The sequence below is a fragment of the Theropithecus gelada genome, chromosome 8, assembly GCF_003255815.1.
Source record: "Theropithecus gelada isolate Dixy chromosome 8, Tgel_1.0, whole genome shotgun sequence".
Lineage (NCBI taxonomy): Eukaryota > Metazoa > Chordata > Mammalia > Primates > Cercopithecidae > Theropithecus > Theropithecus gelada.
In genome coordinates, this window is record NC_037676.1 from 33,113,109 (window position 1) to 33,122,552 (window position 9,444).

Consider the following 9,444-nt stretch of genomic DNA (forward strand, 5'->3'; position numbering starts at 1 on the left):
TACTATAGTGGTGAAGGGGGTTGGGGGTATCTAACTGCTTCAGATATACCTACAACTAACTTTCCTATTTTCTTCATTACTGTACCCTCAACTGTCTAAGATACCTTTGTCTCAATTACTCAGCCTTACTGTAGTTCTGTAGTATCAAATGATATGTTGATAAGCTTTCCCAATGGTTGGCTTAGATGCAGAATTCTTGGGTCTGATAAGACTTAGTGATTTAGTTTGTCTTGGGATAAATTTTCCAGTCTCCTGCCTGAGAGTGTGGTGAGTTTACACCAGATTGTGTCTCTTCTGTGGTTGACTGAGGAAAGAAAGCTGGAAGCCTAATAATCATCAAATAGGCAGACTTTAACTTAATCATTCTGCCTTCAGAACAGCACTTCACCTTAATGATCTTCTGTCTATAACTTCAAGTCTCTCTGGTTTATTATTTTTTTTCCAGAAAAATGACCCCTTTTCTCCTATGAAGATAGTGCAGGGTGTTGCTTTTCTGCTCCAAGTGGTGTTGGAAGCTGGGCTTTTAACTGTTCTCTTGTTGTCTGTTAATCTAGACTCACCCTTTTGATGTCCCACCTTGTTTTTCCACTTCAGTCTTCCCAGTGCCCAGTTTCTCAGCTATTGGGGGATTCTGTGAACAAAACCTGCTTGTTTATCTTCAGATTTACATGTTTTGGAATGAGCTCTCCTGACAACTCCTTTATTATCCTTGACTAACAACTTTTAATTTTCATCTATTGTGCTTTGAAGTTACATTATTTCCTTGAATATAATGTTTTTGCTTCTGTGTCTACTATGATTATTGCTTGAGGATGACTCATTTTCAATTAGAAAAGGGGACACATGTGGTTTTATTCTACCACAAATACCAAAGACCAATATTATAATAATAATTACTATATTATTATTATTATTTATTCTTTTTTTTTTTGAGACAGAGTCTCACTCTATCGCCAGGCTGGAGTGCAGTGGTGCAATCTCAGCTCACTGCAACCTCTGCCTCAGCAGGTTCAAGTGATTCTGCTGCCTCAGCCTCCCTAGTAGCTGGGACTACCTACAGGCCCCTGTCACCATGCCCGGCTAATTTTTGTATTTTTAGTAGAGTCGAGGTTTCACCATGTTGGCCAGGATGGTCTCGATCTCCTGACCTTGTGATCCACCTGCCTCGGTCTGCCAAAGTGCTAGGATTAGAGGCGTGAACCACTGCGCTCGGCCTGATTGTATTTTTTATTTTATTTTTTGACTGATAACAGTAGAATTTACTCAAACGTGCCTTAACATAGGCACTGGGGCTTGTCCATGGTCCTCTTGATAATAAGGCCTGGACATTCTGCCAGTTTTTCTTGAGCAATGACACCAGGAAGTTGACAGCCAGGTGAATGTTATACACAAGTTCATCGTCTGTCATCTTCACGTGACCAACAGCCACAGTCAGACATAACACTTTCATTTGGAACTCTATTGTAAACTTCACCTCGTCCACTTTGGCCACCATGTTTTCCTTGTGTGTGAGTAGGGAAGGGAACTTTCCTGCCTTCTTTAGGCTTGGGCCGAGGATTCGTGGGATCTGCTTGATCAGAGACTCTGAGGCCCAAATTGCATCATACTTCTTGGCCAGCTTCTTGACCAGTTTCTTATTCTTGTTTAGTTTTTTCAGTGCCTCGATATCCATGTGGGGAATATCCACGGCCTTGGCCTCGTCACAGTGCTGTTGCTCCCCCAGGACACACACGGAGAACTTGGGACGGGGAGTGGACTTAAGTGTGACTGTGCCCGAGAAGCGCTTGTCCTTCTGGGGTCATAATTCTTCAAGCTGATCTGCAACTCCACCATATCCAGGAACTTGAGGCGTTTCTGCTGGTTCTGGTGCACAACTTCTCGCACTGCCTTGTACAAGATGTCGCGAGAGAGACTTTGCTACTCACGGCTTCTCGAGCTGAACTAATCGGAGAAGAGTCTGTTATTATTTTATAATAAAGTTCATATAGCATGGCATCTACTCTGGAGGTCTGGGCTGTTCTTATGGAAAGAGGCTTAAACCCATTGTCTCTGAAGAAATAAGAGTGCTAACAGGATGGCTCTTCATATGAGTGAAACTGAGAATTTGCATGGATTACTTGTGTTGGTTTGTTCGTCTACCTGCCCTCTGCAATGCATAAAATCACTTTGCCAAGTTAATAAAGGCCCTTGGAGTTGCTGGAGTGATGATTAGATGGGTTTCTGCCTGCAGAGAATTCATATCAGCAATAGATCTGCTGGCAGCATTTTTGTTGTTAAACTTTTAGAAAAAAAATCAAGTAATAAACATAAATATCAGTGGTTTGAATAAGAAATATACAGTATGGTATTTAGGGGAAAGAATTAGCATTAGATAAATTTTCTGTGTTTCCAAAGGTAGAAATATTCTCACCATCCTCCCACTTTAATCAAGCCACCAATTGCCATTTTACCTATTTAATTACAGGCTTCCTTTTGAAAGGTTGGCTGCTGAGGAATTAGTTTCCAGGGTCACTGAACCTGTGTGAGCAGCCTCACCTCTGAATGCCACAGAGGGTGCTCATTCTCAATTCAAAGGCTTGTCTACTTAGATCTCTGCTGCAAGCCCTAGGATGTAGTCAACCTGCAAAACATTGCTCAGAAAGAAAGTTACAAGTGATCGACCAGCCCCTGTGAGGATATTGAATTCAATTCTTATTTTTAATCATGTTTAAAGATGGGATCTCTTCTTTTCATTTGCTATGATAAAACCCATCTTTCATTCTGAAAGGTAAATCAAAGCAAGAACAAAATAGTGTAATCAGTGCTTCTGATGGTTTATACATGATATGGACATATTTTAGAATTGTAAATATGAATGTGAATTTTTGTATGAGTGTAAACTGATACTGATACCAAGAAAAATTTATCCCTTCCATTGTCAAAGAGAGTAGTGTTAAAGTAGTTTCTCTCTGTCTATCACTGTTCTTTTTTTCTGACATAAGCAGGTTTTAATATGTTTGTTTTAGCCTCTGAAGACTCTGGTAGATATGCATAAACTGATCTGGGTTTCATTCTATTTCACAGATCAATGAACAAAGCTGTCCTCCTGAAAAATTATTGAAAACTCTTCATTACAAATGACAATGAAGGAAACTAGAAGAACCAGATGGAGTTCTAAATCCCAAGTGGGTTTTTTGAGCATCAGAATAGGCTGAGGTAAAATAAATAAATAAATAATAAAGAAAGCCAACTCTGTTTGACTTGCAAATTTGTTATGAAATAAATATGGAATGCTTCAATGCTGGCTTAACCAGCCCTTCTTCTCTGAAATAATATTGCGAATTTACTTAGTTTCTTTCCTCCTTGAAGATTCTCAAACATTCTATAAGTTATGAGTAGAGATGTTCCCCAGAGAGACAGAAAAAGAACCTAACAGAAAGGGGCAGTAAACATTTCCAGCCCTTCAATGATGTTAGAAACTATTTGAATTCAGGATAGTGACAATATTCCTTCCTCCAACATATGTATTAGGCAGTTTCCCAGGTTTTATAGTTGAATAGTTCATGTTGGAATAGCGAGTCACCATACAAAAAAAGTGTTTATTTAGAATTTCTTGGTAAAAAGGAAGAGAAAACATTTATTTATACTATTAAAAAAAGGAAACAGTTTTCTAAAACGTGACTACTCATTGACACTATCTAATGTGAAAGAGTTTTGAAAACATTTTGGCACATTTCAATATTTCAATTGGATTGGAGAAGACATCCTTCAAATGGTAAACATATTTATTTCAGAGCCTTCCCCAAGAGGAAGGCTCACTTTGTTGTCTTGTTCTTTAGGAATCTAAGGGAGTGATACATCTTCCTGTCTTGTAATCTCTATTGATCCAAATTCACAAATATTTAGCCTATGGAATTCAGCACTATGTTTTGCTCAAATTGGATTGCAGTGAGCTTTTCTAGAACAAGTTAGATCTTTATCTCCTTCCTTTCCTGGACTTGAAGGTTTTGTAATCACTCAATTGGGTTCTTCTTGCGTGCTGCCCAGAAAAAGCTAATACACCAAGAACAACAGGAATGCTTGCAGCAATGAAAGAGTTTAAAGATCACAGGGCCAGCCAAGTGGAAGGATAGGAGATAATCTTAAATCTGCCTCCCAAGAATTTGGGGACTAGTGTTTTTCAAGGATAGCTTGGCAGTCAGAGGACTAGGGAATAAGGATTGCTGATAAGGTGGGTCTGGGATGAAATCCTAGGGGGTTGACACTTTCTTATTGTGCTGAGTCAGTTACTGGGTGGGGGTTACAACTACAAGATGTTAGTTGGTCTGTATAGAATGCAAGGTCTGAAAAATATTCAAATACTAGTCTTAAAGTATTTACAGTAGTGATGTTATCCATAGGGGCAACTGAGGAAGTTAATCTTGTGACTATTGGCTGTGATACTCCTGAGTAGTAAGTAGTTTTTAAAAAAAGTAAGTTATAAAACAATGACTTCTTAGAGTTTATGCCAACAAAAGAAACAATGGCTGGTTAGAGTTTCACTATGCCTACAGCTTAGCAGAATTCAGGCCCCTACCTACTCCAATTCTAACCTTGCAGCCCTTCTTTTGTTTTACAAAGGTGGTTTCAGCTCCTGAGCAAGGAGAAGGTTAGTGTTTGGAAAGGACCTTTATCATCTTTGTTTTAGGCTTAAACTACAAATGAAATTCCTCCAATAGTTAACTAAGAATGAGCAAAAACAGTTATCTTGCAAGGTTAGAAGTAAGACCGAGTCAGTTATGTTAGATTTCCCACCCTGACATAAGTTTCATAAAAGTGGTTTCAGCATTGCTTTGGGTTCTTAGATCACTCTTAACCTCCTGCTGGCCTGGGACATTCTACGTATACTTTTAAGCAACTCCATCAACTACTGCATTATGTAAACACATGGAATTAATTTAGTTTTGGTATTCTTTATTTCAAGGATTTATTAACATTTACATTTTGGGAACATAATAATGAGAAAGACACTCCCTGACTTCAGTGTGCTTACACACTACCAGGCAAAAAATTAAGACATGATATTAATAAAATACTTTAAAGAAAATACATATGCAAAAGCAAAGCATAAGTCATAAGTAAAGTCATAAAGAAAATACATAAGTCATAAGCAAAGCAGCATAAGGATTTACAGGGAAACTGTTCTTCTGATCAAGGTAATTAGTAATTAACACTTCAGCTAGACATGTAGGCAATATATTTGAGTTGGATCATTCAGTGGTAACTCTAAGTTTAGATACAATAGGCAAGATGTTCCTGGAACTAGGTAGCTGTGAAGAGCTATTCCCATATCTAAATTTCCTTCCATAAATTCATGAGAGAGTACCACAAAGAGATTGCTACTCAGAGCATCCCATTTTTTTTTTTTTTACATGTTAGGCTTTAATAATCTTAAATAAGCCAATGATTAAGTACAAAGAAATAAGCAACTGAGAAATCCTGTAAGATGGAGGGAGGCTAATGCGAAGCATCATTGTGATTGAGCAAGGTGATGCTGGATACTCCTTATTCTACTCACCCAAGGTTCAATTCCAAGAAAACTCTGTGGGGCAGGCCAGGCAAAGTTGGTGCAGCCTCTGCTTATTCATTCCTGCTGATTCACGACCCCAAACAATGCCCATGTCTTTTCTGAGTAGTCCCAGGGTTTGCTGCAACCCTAGTATAAATATTCCAAGACAGCTCTGATTCTCTAATAAATGTAAGTAAATAGATTCTGATCTATAAGATGTGATTTATGAAACATACAAATCTTTCCTTGCAAAACTATTACTTTCTCATCATTTTCTCCCTATGTCCGAAATTACATACCTTCAGGAATAATATTTTAATTTAAAGATAAATTCATTATAGGTTGACACACATATATTTCAAATAGGTTCCCTATTAAATCTAATCAGTCACTTATACCTCAGTGTAAATTAATTTAATTAGATATTTTACTCAGAGAAAAATTTAATGCAAAGTAAAAGAAAGGAAGAAATAACATTTGTTAGGACTAGGTAATTAAATACATTGTTTTCAAGTAGCCCATAAACCTAGTGGATTCTGCATCATTATTAAAATGGACTCTAGAGTTCAAACTGGATCAAGTTAACCCTGCAAGTAGTAGAAGCAGTATGTATCCAGGTCTGTGTCAATATAAGTTAAATACACTTGAAGATGAGAAAGTAGGAAGAAGAGGAAGAGGGAGAGGGAGACAGGAGGAGTCAGAGGATTCAGAGATCAGTGTTACCAAAATTTTTGCTTACATTCTATATTCATGCAACATACCCTGTTAGAAGAGCACCCTTGAATAAAATGCATAAGTAAAATTTATTTCTGTGCAGTAGTACCTAAGGGAAATGACTATAAGCTGTATTTTGATTGCACATGGTGCAATATGAACATCTGTATCACATGTAGATAGATAAACTTGAGTGATAAAGGCTAAACAAAAAATACAAAATAGCAAGCAACAACAATATTTTTTCTCCTTGCAATCTCACTCTCTTATTTGTAAATAAAACAAAAAGAATTTTCATAGGTTTTTACTTCGGGGACTATAAAGATGCCAGAGACTTGTTGATTCTATCATTTAGAGTAGCCATAGGTAGGTAGTAGCTTGAGTTTACCATTCAGATGAATGGTAGATATTGTGCAACCGCTCAGAATAAAACTGTTTAGAAACAGTTCTGAAAAGTAAATTTGGGGGAGCATATTTCCAAATGTATTATTGTGCTGGCTTTTGGTCATAGAGTTGAAAGATCTCCAAAATAGAGCAGCATTTCATTGTCCTCTATACATATGTGCTAGTTGAGACCTTGGTAATAATGCTATATTAAGAGCATAAAAACCATTTTTTATGGTTTTTCCCATAAAAAATGTCATAAAAACCCTGGCATTTTCCCGGGTGTTGTATGTATACTTCTGGTGTTATAGGAGATGATTGTGTTGTGCTGGTGGTGGTGGTGTGTATGTGTGTGCATATGTATGTGTATATGTAAATATATATATATGCACACACATATCGGAAGAGTTCGTTATTGTAATAAATAATAAATAGGCCTTTGTTTAAAAGGAATATTCTATAAGGTAAGGCTAAGTTCATTTAAGTATTGAAAGTTTGTGAGTTGATTAAAAATATTACATTAGTAGTGCAGGTGATATCCAGATGTGACAAAAATTGTGAGAGTAAAACATGAATTAAATTTTGAAGAAAAATAGCATCATACTAGACAACAAGCTATTGGAGGCCAGGGAACTTAGAATCCTTGTTTGCAGTCCTTTGTATAAAGCCTCGCACATAGTTGATGTTCAATAAATTTTGAATGAATTAATACTAAATGAATTTTTAAAAGTTAACTTTGCCTCTACTGTGAGTTTGTGGAAATTGTTTATTCCTTCTGAACTGTCAAACATCAATCTATTGAAAGAAAATGATAATTAGAGTCCCCCAATTTCACAAGGCTATTGTAAAATGCAAATACAATAACATAAATAAAAGTACTTTGTAAACTGCTTAATATCATACAAAATAAAGATAATTTTATATTGTTTCTAATTCACATATCATAGGTTGACAACCTCGGTAAATTACTTACTATGCCATTTCTCTTAGTGTTAGAGACCACAAATGTGTCATGAAAAAATTCAATACTCCAGGGGCATGTTAGACATTTTTATCTAAGTGCTACAAGAAATGTATCCTAGTCCCTGGTATTTTATCGAACCACATAAAGTTTTTTAGCTTTAGAAGTAAAATGAACTTAAATAACTTAGCTACATGCATCATACACACATGAAATACACAATTGGCTATGAGCATTAGAGACTTGCAGTGTTCATAATTGTCATTATGGAAAGTTGCTCATGTACAGCTAGATTGTCTCCATCACGTAACCTTGGTGTGGTAGATTAAAGACAACCACAAATTCTTTGTTACCCTTCTCATCGAGAAGTGGACTCTAATTCCCCTTCTCTTCAACCAGGACTGGCCTTAGTGAATACTTTGACCAACAGAATATGGAGCTAGCTTCTGGGTCCATGCCTTAAGAGACCATCAGCTTCCACTTCTTATGTCTAAAAGTGCTTTCTTGGGAAGTCCTGAGCCATCCATCATGTGACACTATGATGTCCCTAAGACTGCTGTCTGTAGAGGCCATTTATTAACTCTCTGAAAGACAGTTCTGGCTGAGCCCAGCCTGATGGCTATCCTTAACAAAAACCCAGTCATGCGTATCAAGTTGTGTTGGACCTTCCAGATCAGGCTCGGTATTCTGCCAGCTGAATAGTCAGGTACCTCTGTCAACATCATGTAGAACTGAAAAGTTCTCCAGCCCTTCTATTTCATTTTATTTATTTTATTTATTGAGATGGAGTCTCGCTCTGTTGCCCAGACCGGAGTGCAGTGGCATCATCTTGGCTCACTGCAACCTCTGCCTCCTGGGTTCAAGTGATTCTCTTGCCTCAGGATAGTGATTCTCTCCCAAGTAGCTCGGACTACAGGCATGTGCCACAACGCCTGGCTAACTTTTGTATTTTTAGTGAAGACGGGGCTTCTCCATGTTGGCCAGACTGGTCTCAAACTCCTGACCTCAAGTGATCCACCCACCTCAGCTTCCCAAAGTGCTGGGATTGCAAGCATAAGCCACTGTGCCGGGCATCCCTTCTTGATTCCTGACCCATAAAATTGTGAAATAAAATTAAGAAGTTGTTCCATTAAGTATCAGGGGTAATTTGTTATACAATAATAGAAAACAAGAACACTCAGCTCACAGTCCATAAGATTTTCTTCCTCCGTAATAATTCCATATAATGTGTGTGCTATGTATATTTGCAAAAGATCTCTTATTTGCCACTTTTCTATTTCTTATATCCTAAATTCATGCAAATAAGTCAATGGATTGTGGAAATACAGAAGTAGCAAAGTAGTAATTTTAATGAAAACATTACAGCTTCAAAAATAACATTAGAATGAATATTGAAGGAGATTCCAATACAAACACAAGGTTTTTATGTACTAAGGGTTTTATGTACACAGGGTTTTTATGTACATACTTTTTTATGTACTGAGATAAATGAGGCTCTGAGTATGATATGTAATTGGAAAAAAGAGGTAAAATTGAAAGTATGAAAACAAATATTTTAAAATTCAGACTGGTGTGTTCACTGTTAAGAAATTTTGTCAAATGGTAGCATAGAATTTACTGAGTTTTTGTGTTATTTTCAAACAAATCAAAGTAACAACTCTAATCCAAATTAGTTTTTCTTTAACAAGTGAAAAACAATGCTTTCAAGTAAAAATTATGGCCCTGAAGCATCATTCAAAATTGTTCTCTTTGTAACTAAAATGAGATTTAACTCGCATTGAAACAGAGAAGCTTGTAATATCACCTGAAAAGTTATTAGCAAACATCATGCTCTGAACCTTATCCCTAAAATTCCATT

At 36.9% G+C, this 9,444-nt stretch overlaps 1 pseudogene; it reads right to left on the reverse strand.

Moving 5' to 3' along the window:
* Positions 1-1,274: 1,274 nt before the first annotated feature.
* Positions 1,275-2,445, reverse strand: LOC112630145 (annotated as a pseudogene).
* Between the last annotated feature and the right edge of the window lie 6,999 nt (positions 2,446-9,444).